Genomic DNA, 14,494 nt, shown 5'->3' on the forward strand with positions numbered 1-14,494 from the left:
GTGGGTGGATCACTTGAGGTCAGGAGTTCAAGACCAGCCTGGCCAACATGGTGAAAACCTGTCTTTACTAAAAATACAAAAATAAATAAATAAATTAGCTGGGCATGGTGGTGCACAACTATAATTCCAGCTACTCGGGAGGCTGAGGCAGAATCATCTGAACTAGAAGACAGAGGTTTCAGTGAGCCACGATTGCGCCACTGCACTCCAGCTGGGCAATGGAGTGAGACTCTGTCCCCCTCCCCCCACAAAAAAAGAGGATGATTATGTTTACGTGTCTCATCTTCTTTTCCATAAAGCAATATGTTTATGGTATTTACTATTTAAAATGCATCTGGATCTCTGTACTTTACACTTTGGTAGAGTTCACATTCTGAATCACTCCATGAATTATTTAATGTTCCATACATCGTCTGACGTCAAGTTTAGAATTGTTTGAATATTATCAATTATACTTACGCATGTTGCCCAGATAAATAAAATGTGTATTCTTTTGAACAGTGTCTACCTTAATTTAAAAATTCGCTATTTGTTGTATGTTTCTAATTCATTTTCACTTCGGTTATCAAAATATATTCATGTAATAGCCATTTGATCTCAAAATACTTTTAAAATCTTAAAGTTTGGTCTTTAAAGACATAGGAAGCTGTATTTCATCAGTGTCAAGAAAGCTAAAAAACCAAAGAATTTAGATTTGAACTACAACTAAAATTAGCCCAACAAGTTCTCCCATCCTTTCTGAAAGCATGCTTACTGTTCTTCTAAGTGAGATTTTCCATTACTTTTAATTGAACAGTGTCCCAGTAATGTTTCCAAGCCCACAATGGGTAAACAAAGAGAAAGAGGCAGACTCTACCCTTTTAGAAAATGGTTTTGCCTCAGACTACAAAAGCTTCAAGCTTAAAGATCTTTGAACATCTGTTTACGAACCATAGGTTGCTAACAAATAAGTAGTTAAGACTCAATTACTTTGGTATCTCCCCAGAAACAATAATAAGTACATCAGGTCTGTCTCCCACGACTGAGGCTCAGTCTAGATTGCCAAGAAAATCTCCATTGCCCTAGAGATTAAAGGAACACAGAAATGGCAAATAACAGTGTCACTAAATATATAACATTCCATTCCAAGCACAATAGGCAACTGGAACATTTTTTTTACTCTAATGGACCTGAAACACAAAGGAAATTTTTAGTTATTAAATACCATGATTTTACATTATCTCTAAGTGCAAAAGTACAAGCGGAGGCTGGAGAGAAAGAGAAAGAAGTAGGGAATGACTAAATTATATTTCCCATTAAGAATCCAGAAGACATGACAGTGGTATAATCAACCTATGATTTATGTCCGGAAACCATTATCACTGAGAACCTTCAATTACGATTATTGGAATCCAAAAATATGTGTTTGCGCAAACTAAAATAAACATAATCTGACCTCCTCTCACGTAGGCTTATTGTGGCTCCTCCCAGGAAAGCAAAGGAGAATTGTGTTCTCTTGTGTTGTATACAGCTTTTATTACGTATCTTTTAATGTTTTTCTAGTTCCGTTTTATCTTTTAAAAGTGTAAGAAGAGGCCAGGTGTGGTGGCTCACGCCTGTAATCCCAGCACTTTGGGAGGCTGAGGCAGGCGGATCACGAGGTCAGGAGATCGAGACCATCATGGCTAACACGATGAAACCCCATCTCTACTAAAAATACAAAAATTAGCCAGGCATAGTGGCGGGTACCTGTAGTCCCAGCTACTTGGGAGGCTGAGGCAGGAGAATGGCGCGAACCCGGGAGGCGGAGCTTGCTGTGAGCAGAGATCATGCCACTGCACTCCAGCCTGGGCGACAGAGTGAGACTCCGTCTCAAAAAAAAAAAAAAAAAAAAAAAAAAAAATTAGCCTGGTGTGGTGGCGGGCACCTGCAGTCCCAGCTACTCGGGAGGCTGAGGCAGGAGAATGGCGTGAACCCGGGAGACTGAGCTTGCAGTGAGCTGAGATCGCGCCTCTGCCCACCAGCCTGGCGACAGAGCAAGACTCTGTCTCAAAAAAAAAATAATAATAAATAAATAAAGTGTAAGAAGGGCTGGTAGCAAAGAGGTATTTTCCAAGTTGTCGCAATAGATAGGGTTCTCTAGAGATGCTTGAGAGTCACAGTCCCCTGTTAGCCCCTAGCCTCAAAGTTAGTTTGGAAGTAACGTGAATGCATGCATTTAATCAATTCCATGAATAGCCTTTAAAGACAGACATAGCAATTGAGAGATACAGATGAGGCAAATGAACCTTTCTACAAGGATTTTCCTCAAATCAGTTAACCATACTTGCAGTTAATTTTCTCACCTATTTCTCCTACTAGTCCTCTGTAAATGACTTCTCTCCTTGGTCACAATACCATGACTTAAAATGGAAAGGGCTTTCAGCATCCAAAAAGCTTTGGGTCAAGTGGATGGATTTACTTTCTTGTCCTATAGACGACTGGTTTCCCAATTAAGAGAAAGTCAGGCCTTCAGCTCTTGTCCTCCAAACTAAAGAGGTCTGGAATTGTCTCTGAGACACAGCAAAGTCTCTCGGTCCATAAGACAGCAACTGAAAGTATAAAGAAAGCTTCACAGTATGGTCATGAGCCTATTTTATTTATTTCCCAGAGAAATGGTCAATTAGTAGGACCTACAAACAGTTTCTAGACTTCTCCAAATGTTGCTGATGCAAAACTACAATTTTAGGATAAAATTGTAAATAGTCCATTAACATCACCAAATAGACAGGGAATCTGTATTAACTATAAGGGTGTTATTTTCAGTCTTGGGTCCTACTGTTGCTTTTATTTTTGATATTTTACTTTTGTTTTATTTATCATAAGCTAAACGTGTTTATTTTTGTTGCTCTCCTATGCCCTCCTCCACTCTCAACCTTTCTGGTAACATTTACAACTTGATTGATTTACAGTACTTTTTTTTATTGTTTGTTTGTGTAGTTTTGTTGAGGTGTAGATAGTTGTCCTCTTTTATTGGTTTATTTAATTGGTTGTTCCCATGGTAACATTTTTAGTACATTTTTTTTCAGAAGGTTGAAGGATGCTTTGGGGCTTTTGTGTGGTGGTCTGTTAATCTTCAACAGACCCTAACAGGATTCCTTTGTGCCTTTTTCTCCCCTATTTTTAAGTGACTTGACTTCTTTAACCCTTAGGAGGCTAAGTTCCATTGCTTCTGGGCACCACATCTTCAGATAAGGTTTGTTTGATGGAATTTGTAGGGTGGGGTGGCCAGTCTGTGACCACAGAATCATTATCATGAGAGATTCAAAACACAGGCTGTAAAAAGGAATCTAAATTTGCATACTATAATTATGAAATTTATATAGCATAGTGTGGCTGTTTATTTTATATTTGGTTGTCAATCAAAGGAAGTGTAGCTTTTTTATTTTTGTAGACACTTTTTTGACTTAATTGCTGCTGAGTGGCTATTCTTGGTCAACTACTGTTTGTCTTTGACCTGCTTTCTGCGGGACTTAGTTGTGTCCTCTAAGTTTAATGGACGTTGTGAGACAGAAGAAATGAAATCATTCATGAAACATATTTGGATGTTTGTTCACTTAAACATTTCCACTCTGCAAAGAACTACTCGGAAATCTGGAAGTCAGTATAGTAACTTGAAAATGTAAGTTTTAAGCCTTATTGTTACTCAGATATGAAGTTTGTTCTCATATGCATTTAACATTTACTGTGACATAGTGATATGGAAGAATTGTATTTCTGTGATTATTTTTAATAATAGCCATAACTTAAAATGTATATCACACCCATCCTAGGTTCTAAAAGAATTTTTGATGGATTATTTATTAATCCTGATAACAGGATTAATCAGGATTAATTAATTGTAAAAAACACTGACTCAATGGGGGGGTACCAGTACTTTTAAGTGTTTATATATAATATTAACACAAACTCTTATGTCATGAATGGGGGCAAATATACTAAAAAAGTATCACAATTATTTTTCCTAGGTATTGTGAAATAGTCTAAACATACAAACAAAAGGAGACATTTTAAATTATGCAAAGTAATTTTCAGTAGTGGGATTCATTTTTCAGATATTTTTCCTTCCTGTTGGCCAATGTCTATTAGGATGGATTATTGCAAGGGTCTTCAACCTTTTTGGCACAGGGGACCAGTTTTGTGGAAGACAATTATTCCACGGACCAGGGTAGGGGGGTGGTTTTGGGATGATCAAAGCACATTATATTTATTGTGCACTTTATTGCTATTACTGTTACATTGTAATATATAATGAAATAATTATACAACCCACCAGAATGTAGAATCAGTGAGGGCCCTGAGCTTGTTTTTCTGCAACCAGAAGGTCCCATCTGGGGGTGACAGGAGACAGTGACAGATCATCAGGCATTAGATTCTCATAAGGAGTGTGCCACCTAGATCCCTCACATGCACAGTTCACAATAGGGTTTGTGCTCCTGTGAGAATCTAAAGCCACCACTGATGTGACAGGAGGCAGAGGTCAGGTGGTAATGCGAGCAGTGGGGAGCAGCTGTAAATACAGATGAAGCTTTGCTCGCTTGCCTGCCATTCACCTCCTCCTGTGCAGTCCAGTTCCTAACAGGCCATGGACCAGTACTGGTTTGTGGCCCTGTGGGGGTGGGGGACGCCTGGATTATTGGACCTCCACAAGGTGTTAACAGCAGTTGAATTTTATCCTAATAATCATATTGCCAGAAACTATATAGCAAATTTATAGGATGTGGAAATGAAACAGAGCTGATGCTCTAGCTTGCATATTTAAGAAGTTACTGCAGATACCCTAAAAACTGAGAGGAGGATTCGTACCTCTCTCCTTTTTGTTCCTTAGGCATAATGCATTCCATTTGGCTGGGTGGATAAAAGGATACGTGTGTGTATGTGCCAGAGACTGTGCTAAGTATTTTCTATGCATTGTCACTTTTCAAAAGAATAGGAGGCCAGCATATCAGCTAAGAACATGGACCCTGAATTTAGACAGCACTGAGGTTGAACCCTGCCTCTGCTAATTCCTCTCCTAGCCACAGATGTGGCCCACTGGTCAAATTCCCTGACTTTTGTGAATCTCAGTTTCTTCATCTGAAAGAAAAGAGTAATAACATAGTGTCCACCTCATAGAATTTTTGTGAGGACTAAATGAGATAAGTGGGATTGGAGAAGGTTCATTGTCTTTAACTTTTTTTGGTGTGAGGGTTTAGGATTTTTCAGGTTCATGGTGGTGAGGCAAAATGAAAGTGCGGGAGACGATAACTTGTTGGCAGGACAGAATGACAGTCCAAGTGGTGCCCACTAAGATGCTTTCTGCATGAAAAATGCTGTCATGAATGGGACTGATGGCATGATTTATTGACCAGACATTATTTAAGTTAGAACACTGATTGCAATTATAATAAAATCTTGGGAAAATATCACTAGACCCAAAAATACAAGTATTCTATAGAGAACTCTACTTAATTTATTGTTTGAAATTTTACCTGGTCACTAATTCACTGATCATACTAGGATTCTTGTGTGGTATGAAGGTCCTAGTGCTTACTTACACTATTAGAGAACTCTTGTATTATTAATAGGATTTTTATTAATAACTCTAAGATAGTCCCAATAAATGGAAATATATGGCTTCTCAAGAGATGCTGTCTTCTGATGATAAGGCTTACTATTGTGTTCTTGGATCACAGGTGAAATTATTATTATGTAGTTAATCCTCAGCAGAAGTTAGAAAAGGTGAAAGGTTAGCATTTGGTATAGAGATTAGGACAAGTTTACACAGTCACAAGGTGTTTGTAATTGAACGCTCTTAGAAAAATGCATACATGCCCAGATTAAGTGCTGGAAATCTTTTCCAAATCCACTTTTTTAACTTCAGAAGGACATTGTAAAAAAAAATTTTTTTTGAAAAAGGGTCTCACTCTGTTGCCCAGGCTAGAGTGCAGTGGCATGATCTCGGCTCACTACAACCTCCACCTCCCAGATTCAAGCAATTCTCATGCCTCAGCCTCCTAAGTAGCTGGGATTACAGGTGAGCACCACCATGCCCAGGTAATTTTTGTATTTTTAGTAGAGAAGAGGTTTTTCATGTTGGCTAGGCTGGTCTTGAACTTCGAAAGTGATCTGCCTGCCTTGGCTTCCCAAAGTGCTGGGATTACAGACGTGAGCCACCGCACCCAGCCAGTGTGTTTTAAATATAAATGTTACAAAAGTATATTATAAAAACTTTGCAGAAAATAGTTCCAGCCTTGGGAAACATGGTGAAACTTCCTCTCTACCAAAATACAAAAATTAGCAGGGCATGGTGGCATGCACCTGTGGTCCCAGCTACTTGGGAGGCAGACGTGGAAGGATTGCTGGAGCCCAGAAACTCAAGGCTGCAGTGAGCTGTGATTGTGCCACTGCACTCCAGCCTGGGCAACAGAATGAGACTCTGTTTCAAATAAATAAATAAATAAAATAATAAATAAAATGTTTAGAATATGTGCAATAAGAAAAGAAAACTAAAATTATCCTTAATGTTTTAGTTTTAGCTATTATCCATTATTTGGGCTCCATATAGAATCATGTGGTAACTCCCTTATAAAATTTAGCATTTTACACTCAGTATATTGCAAGAAACTTCTATCACCGCATGTTCTCCTACAACCATATTACAAATGAATGCACTTTTTGCTTTTTATGAACCACTTTGCTTCATTGATTCAGTACCCTAGTTATTTATATTGGGTAAGTTATCCATATTATTTCAAATATTTCACCATGAGAAACAAACTCTTGCAGGTAATTCTTGGTGCTAATCTATCATTGCTCCCTTTGCATAAATTTCTGCAAGTTAAATTGGTAAGTTAAGGGGTATGCAGATTTCCTCGGTTTCTGCTATGTAGTATTATATCAGCAATTATTTTATTTATAAATAACCGACAATTTAAGAACTAATTGTCCCATTAGTACTACTGTTAATATTTTGCTTGCAAGTTTGGTTAGCATAAAATATTCATATGGAGGAAAACTATTAATTTCTCAGTATCATAATGTAGTGCAAAGAGCAAATAGGCTCAAAATAAGATGTCCAAGATTAACATGGGAAGACATGAAAGCCCAGGCTGAAAACCTCACATGCCGTTAGTGAACATTGAATGCCCGGTGCCTTCACATGAAGGCAAGGGTTGACACACATAACATTCCCCACAAAATTAATTCCCCCCAGAGCTTGGTTTTCTCAATATTTAAGGAAGTAATTCAGAGTCCCTGATTGCCTCCATGATATTCTTCCCTGACAGGCCCAGTTTCAGTGCTCTAGAGAAGCTCAGTGATGCTGTTGCTAACCCATATTCAAGTGTCGACTATGCAAAAAGAATGCTGAGAAACCTACAAATGACAATACGTGCTGGGGTGCTGGCAGGGAGGAGAGCAGGGCTGACCACATGACCTGTGCCGTGTGCCATGCGAAGTGTGTGTGCAGAGGGTTTGTCAATAGACTCTGCAGGGCATCATTTTCTTGGCAATAAGACTGCTAACAAAAACATTGTCATAGTTCTGTTAACTTATATGATAATGGAAAGGTATCACATTTAACTACCTGGTGTCTGAATTTGGGGCATGAGACTGCACACACCCCAGGTTAGAAACAAATTGACCTGTGTGGGCTAAGGGTTTAACAGACCCTGTTCTTTGGGGTTAAAAATCATCTGCTCCCAGCAAAATTCAACTTTCTGGGTTTTTTTTTTTTTTTTTCCTTTCTAAGTGAGGGGCAGAGTAGGAGGAAAAAGGAAGGGAGACCAGCTTTAAATTACTTATAAAAAGGACCCAGAAAAAACTTTTTGGACATCAAAAAGCTCTTACAAAATAGGCTTTTAATGATTTAAGTGTAAATGAATCAAAAACATATGGATAACATTTTCTTTTAAAATACCCTTGGGTTCAAAAAATTAAGGAGAAAAGTAAATGGCAGAGAATGTTTTAGATTTAGAGGCGTAAAAATTTTTTTTTAAGAAAATAGCTTGAAGAGTTTGAGACACTCCAGTTGCACTTGGGGTTACTCATGCTGATGGGAAGATGAGTGTTAGGAGGAGCAAGTTCCCCTAAATCCAGGGGCCCTGGTCAACTGACCACATGCAAAAGGCATGACACTGGAAGCCCCTTCCAAGTACATGCTTTGATATAGGATCTGGAGAGCAGGCCTGAGGGACTGGTACTGAGAGAACATAACTTACATATTCAGACTCTTAGTGATTTAGAAATGCAACATGCAACCACGAACTACTACTGGAGACAGAAGTAGATGTGATATAACCTACCTGGGGGAGGAATGGAGTTGACATGAGGTCCTTGTTCACATAAGCATGTCCCATCTTCCATGGGCCTTTTTGCTTTGCAAGAGCTTTGCAAAGACATTATTAAAATATGTAAATCATTTTATTTTCTGCTCCAGATAATTTCTTATTTGTTTTCCATAGTGCACAAAACAGCAACAGAATTCAATTTGCCATCTAAATTTTGAGTAATTCATGCATGGTACATACACATTGATGTTTATTTTTTATCTTCATAAAGAGTTAAAATCCCGAAGTCTGGAAAGCTGTGAAAGGAAGCCATGAGGGCTTTCCTATCATCACTGCTGGATTTTCTACTGCCACTCAAAGGACTTGAGCCACAGTAAAAAGCTGGAGTCTTCGAGGGTGTGGGAAGCAATGTCCCTTAGGATGAGCAATCTCTCAACTGGGTGGTCTGTATCGATTAGTCAAAATTTAATCCCTAGACTTTGATTACATTTCAAAAAGGAATCCCCCTCCCAAGGTTAAGTTTAATAAAACCATCTTCAAGGTGGTTACCAGAAAGAGACTTGTGCACACTCAGAGTAGCCTGCATATATAACTGCTCTTGTATTTTTGTGATCAGGAGGACAACGGAATCCTTGTCCAATAAATCTACCTTAGACTAAGCCTCTGGCTAGCATAGTGTATCACCTGAAAATGCAGCACTCGCCCACCAGCATTAGACAATGGAAACATGGAATGATCAGCACAACCTTTTACTAATCCAGGAAACATCATAGGCCCTCAGTGGGTTTCCAACTCAGTTGATTTAGTTTTAGCAGTATCTATGGAAACATATGAAATATCGGGACTAGAGTTTCTGTTTCCATTCTTAGGCATGTCATTAATATTTGATGTTCTTTTTCTCCCACTATCTGACTCTGCGTCTCACAGAGAACCTCAGTCAGTGTATTTCTCTGTTCTCATTGACTGTCCAGCCTTTCAGTCTTTTTCCTGATTCAGCTGAGATGAAAGGGTGATGTCCAAGATTACTATTTTACCACCACCATGTTCAGTGTCAACCCCTGAGCCCCCCTTTCCCACCTCCCTGCAGTTGTTCCTTTCAGTCCCTCCCACTTCCTGATATACCATCCAGAAAAAGTCTCAGATCCACCACGTTTCATTTTCTCTTTTATATTCTGAAATTATTGCATTCTGCTGAAGAGAGAATCACACAGTAGGGTGGATTGCTGCCTCGTTTCATTCATAGTCTTCAGTCTCACCCAGGCCACCTTCAGCTTTATCCACCAGTCTTTGAATTTGGTCTGAGCTGGCTCCTACTCTCCCTTTCTCCAGGGTCCCTTCTATACATTACCTCTCCTGAGGCTTTTATCTGATGCCACAGCCTCACTCCGAGGCTCCTACTTTCATGTCACAGGTGTGGATTACCTGGACCTCTGGCCCCTCCTCACCACATTGAAATTCCCCTTCTCTGTCCCTCCCTACCTCTTGTCTCCATGGTCAGAGAATGAGACGCCCTGTCTCCTGTCCAATGCCAACATCTTCAGTGTTGCCCTTGGTCCCATCTGCTTTCCTTCAAGACCGTGATCAATCAAATACAATATTTACTGTTTTATCTTCAACCATCCCTTCTGTCTTGGCTTCTTTCCCTTGGCCTAAATAAATGTTTGAATCTTTGCACACTTAAAAAACAAAACAACAGCAGCAGAAAAACTCTCTGGGCTCTTGTGTCCTCTGTGAGTCGGCCCTCCGACATTCTTCCCTTAGGGATGAAAGTTCTTGCGGAAGTCGTGCCACCTCTCCACTCCCTCAAGTCTCATCCTCTCACTCCATGACCCGATCAGCCTGCATCAGCCTCCAGCCCTCACCACTTTTGGAAAGGCCATCTGAGACCATCTTCTTTCAGAATCCAGTGGTACTGCACCACTGCTTATCTTGCTGGGTGTCCTGGCTTCCTTTGATGCTATAGAACACTCTTTCTACTTGGAATCACTTGCCTGCCTTGACTGTCCTCTCTCTGGTCCTCAATGACCATTCCCTCTCTGTGCCCTTCCTGGAAATCTCCTGTTTTGCCACACAGTTGGCTGTCTGCTATGTTTTTTAGATATATGCTCATGTGCTATCACCTATTTGGATTTAACCATCATCTGTTTGTTGACAACATCAATTCCATCTTTGCAGACCTGTCTCAATCCTTATTCACATCTTCACACTATTGGTCACTTTTCTGTCTCTTCTCATGCTATCCTCCCTTCTCCCTTTTAACTCTGAATCATCCTTCAGATTGGGATCAGTCATTTTCACTTGCAGGAAGCTTTTCCTGAAACACCAGGTTGCTGGTGGCCCTTTTTGTTGCTTCTCAACTCTACTCGTTTGCTTGTCCCTCAGCAATCGTATGTCACTAGGGAATTATCTAGTCTGTGGCCCTGATTCTCACCACCCTGTGTGCCCTGAAGGACACATTTACTGAGATTGGGACCTGGTAGCCACTCAACGTTTATTTGAAGAAACATCAGGTTATTTTCTTAATTGACAGGGATTAGTATCACATATAATTTTCAAGATCACAGAATATTAAAATATGAAAGGAATAAATGACTTAAAATTTGTCTTTTTGACTGTATTATCTGCCTATACTATACATATCCTTAAAGTTGTTACTTGCTACACTCTTCTATAAGAACTTTTTAATCTCTATAAAATGGTCTTATTATCCAGCGTAATGCCTACCTGACATAGCTGAATGTCTTCCCTGCCCTAACTCTGCTTATCTTTAAGAAACAGGATGCCTATGATTAAAAGTTCCCTTTGTAACCATACCAGCTGAGACTGGTTAGGACCAAGAGGGCTGAAACTTCAAAAAGACCTCAGGTTTTCTTATAATCTCATTTCCATGCTAAATGACACTGTCATCAGCACCATGACAGTTGACAATCACTATGGCAATGGCTGGAAAAAGCCACAAAAGGACAAAAAGGAAGGTAGCACTCTGGTTCCAAGAAGTTCACCACCCATTTTCAGAAAAGACATGAATACTCCGCCTGTCACTTTTCTTTCTTTTTTTTTGAGATGGAATCTTGCTCTGTCACCCAGGCTGGAGTACAATGGTGCCATCTCAGCTCACTGCACCCTCTGCCTCCCGGGTTTAAGCAATTCTCCTTCTTCAGCCTCCCCAGTAGCTGGGACTACAGGCATGCAACATCACACGAGGCTAATTTTTGTATTTTTAGTAGAGACAGGGTTTCACCACATTGGCCAGACTGGTCTCAAGCCCTCCTTTCACTTTGAGTGTCCAACCCCTTCATCAGAGAAACCCTATATCTTAAACCCCTTACCCTCCACTAGTTGAGAAGTTGATTTGTGAACCATGCTCCCTCTTCTCAATTCCATGGCCGTGGAATGAAACCTGCACTGTTTGACACTCACTTTTGGTTTTGTATATTGGCTTCCAGTAATCAAACAGGGAAAGACCCCATTTTTGGGAGGACCAGCTTTGTCGGTAACAGTCTAATTTGGAGAGCTAGTTCCTGCCGTTGATTTCTTCCCTTTCCTCTTTCAAAATGTAATTCCCTCAGATAAACCTTCTAAGATCATCCTAACACAGTTCCTGCACATTCATCCCCTATCCTTATTCTAACCCTGCCCTTAGATGAACACATTCAGTGTTATGTACTTACCCTGTAATATCAATTGCTATATAGTTCTCATAAATCAATTGCTATATAGCTCATATCTGAACTTATGATTTTACATTTCTTATGTGATTAGTTTTGGTTTTTACTCTCCCCTATCTCATGAAGGCAAGTACTTACCTATTTTGTTCTTCACTGTCTTCAATACCAGTCACTATGCCCGGCACATAGAAAGGGCTCAATCAATATTTACTGAGTGAATGAATGAGTGAAGGGAGGACAGATAAATTAGTGGGGGACTATAATTATTCAGAGGCAAAAATGAAGCCTAGTGAAAGAAGGTCATAAAAGTCTTGAGAGCTTGGAAATTGGCCTTACTGTAAAAAAGAAAAACAAAACACTTCCACACAGATGTGCTCCTAAGCCAGTAAAGAGCTTAAGTAGGCTTTGTGTTGTTTACAAGAAATGTAGACTTGGTGGGGTGTGATGGTTCACACCTGTGATCCCAGTACTTTTGAAGGCTGGAGGCAGGAGAATCACTTGAGGCCAGGAGTTCAAGATCAGACTGGTGATCACATAGTGAGACCCTCTCTCTACAAAAAATGAGCTAGCATGGTGGTGGCATGTGCCTATAGTTCTAGCTACTTGGAAGCCTAAAGTGGGAGGATCGCTTGAGCCAGGAGTTCAAGGCTGCGGTGAGCCATGATTGCACCATTGCCCTCCAGGTGGGTGACAAAGTAAGATCCTGTCTGAAAGAAAGAAAGAGAGAAAGGAAAAAGAAGGAAGGAAGGAAAGAAGGAAAGAAAGAAAGGAGGGAGGGAGAGAAAAGAAAGAAAAAGAATGGAAGGAAGGAAGGAAGGAAGGAAGGAAGGAAACAAGGAAGTCAAAATTAATCCAATCTTTTTTTTTTTTTTTTTTTTTTCAGTTTTCTAGCTTTATCATTCCTATTTGGAAAAAAATGTCCCCATTGTACATGTTTGGCCCCAAATGGTGTCTAAAACAAGAAGAATCAAAGCCTCCCATATATCAGTGGTATGAAAACTCAGGAGAACTGTCAGTCATGGTGCATTTCCCAAGGATTTTGCCCACATAAGTCCTTTTTGTCCCTGTATCTATTGTGTGCCTTACATTTTGCCTGATATGAAAAAGCTGTAGTTGCAATATCAAACGGAAATCATACAACTGAAGAAACAGGTCAAAGTCACTTTGCGAAATGTTTCAATGCCAGGCTAAGATGTTTAGGTTTTATGTATTAGGAGGTAATTTTTAAAAACTTTGTTAGAATTATACATAAATATGTATTTTAGGGAGAAAATGCTCTAATTTCAGATTGTAAATTGAATTGGCATTTACCAGAAATTAAAGATGAATAAACCAATTAGGAGATTGTAGTTTTAATCCTGGTTTTAGGTGATAGGAATTTTAATTACTCCATGTAACTCTATCATTCTCATTCCACAATGGATTATAAAATACAAAAAAAAAGTTAAATGGGGAAAAATAGAATCAGGGAATAGTGACAGAAAAATCACATGGGGGTTCAGAAGATGTAATTCTTAAAAGAAAGCTATAATTCAGTCATAAATTTGCTTTGGAGCTTCCTGGAGGCCAAAGTAAAACAAGAAACATAATCACATAATTTATATTGCACATATAGTAATAATAGCTAATATTGATTGTTTCTAACCTTGTACCAGGTACTGGTTATATGTGTCCTTTACATGTCACCACTTCCATATATATTTGAAGGCCTCATGTTCTTTATAAATAAGTCTATTAATTAAATCAGCTGATAAAAAGATCTTTCACAATGAAGAAATGAAGATTTATGCCGAAAAGCATCCCCCTTTTTTTCTTTAGAGAATAATCAACCTAAATTAAACTTTTAAATTTTTGGTTTAAGGCAGCCAGCCTGTTTCAACAAAGTTGCCAAATATTCTTAACCGAAAGGAAGCATTGCAAGATATGACAAACAGGAAAGCTAAACAAAAGTCAACAGTGTTGCAAATCATACATTTATGGGAGGAAACGCTCCAGTTCAGCAGCCAAGCCTGGAGCTTAAACCTGCAAGACAGACCATGCTAACATGAATGTGAGTGAACAGGGAAGGATGCTGTGTAATCCTACATCCTGAGGTGCCTGCAGAACTCAGGCCTCGGTGTGCAGGCAGCCAGTGAGATTAGTGACCTGTAGTGGAAGGCCTTCAGAGAGCAAGCGAGAATACCAGCCCTTACCTGTGTTGTCACATATTATCAAAACTAGAAGACTGGACATGTCTTTGACATTAAACTCAAATAATGCACTATTCTGTTTCTCAGTTGACTCCCCGGAAATGAGTGATAAGGTGACAACATCCTCAACATCTTCGGAACAAATCAGTGGGGATTTTCCCTACCTCTTCCTCACAGCACTCTCTGTATGTACGTTAGTAACCTTGTTCCAGTGATAAAACCTGGACTATTACCAGGGGTCACCAATTCAAACGTCGGAGGAGCGAAACAAGAAACAAATGAAGTACATCGTTGTAGTTTAGGAATATGGGCCCAGCAACAGGGGAACTATGTTTAAAAAATGAAATTC

The sequence above is a fragment of the Pongo abelii genome, chromosome 6 (genome assembly GCF_028885655.2).
Source record: "Pongo abelii isolate AG06213 chromosome 6, NHGRI_mPonAbe1-v2.0_pri, whole genome shotgun sequence".
In the NCBI taxonomy this organism is placed as follows: Eukaryota; Metazoa; Chordata; class Mammalia; order Primates; family Hominidae; genus Pongo; species Pongo abelii.